Source organism: Silene latifolia, chromosome 11 (assembly GCF_048544455.1).
Source record: "Silene latifolia isolate original U9 population chromosome 11, ASM4854445v1, whole genome shotgun sequence".
NCBI lineage: Eukaryota > Viridiplantae > Streptophyta > Magnoliopsida > Caryophyllales > Caryophyllaceae > Silene > Silene latifolia.
The window spans coordinates 99,512,209-99,512,971 of NC_133536.1; positions in this window are offsets into that span (position 1 = coordinate 99,512,209).

Here is a 763-nt window from a genome sequence, read left to right on the forward strand (position 1 = left end):
ATGTGCCATGGAAGAATTTCAAAAACATTTTGAGAGATACCTTCATACCTGAACACATTAGGAGTAAGATGAGAGCTCAGTTTGATTCTTTTAAGATGACCGATAAAATGACAGTGGAGGATTATCATAACAACTTCATGGAGTTATCTGAGTATGTGGCAGATTTGAATTATAATGATGAAGTGTTGGCAATGAGATTCGAGAAGGGGTTGACTTTGGCTATTAAGAAGGGACTTACTTCTGGTGTACCTACCACTGTTGAGGAGGTATACCAGAGAGCAGGTCATGCTGAGAGGATTAATGAGATGGTAATGGAGGAGAAGAAAGAAAAAAGGGGAAAAGAAGAGAAAATCTAAGGCTGTGAGTGAGGGAGCTGGGGGAAGTAAGAAGGCAAATACTAACCAATTTGGAGCTTACACTGGTAGTGGCGCAGTGTTTGGGGGCAGTGTTAGTCATGGTGAGAGTCGAGGTGCCTTTAGTGAGCCTAGTGGTATTCAATGCTTTAGATGTGGGAAGATGGGCCATAAAGCCTTTACTTGTAGAGTGGTTATGGATGGTCCGACTGGAGAGCATATGAGCCAGGGAGGAGGTTTTCGTACACCTGGACCTAGTAAGGGGAGCAACCAGCAATTCGGAGGTTGGAGTAACCAGAGGAGTTAGAATAACTACACTAACCAGAACCGTTACAACAATTATACCAATCAGAGCTCTAGGAATGGGTCTTACCAGAGGCAGGGAAATGATGGGAATTACGAGAGTGCAG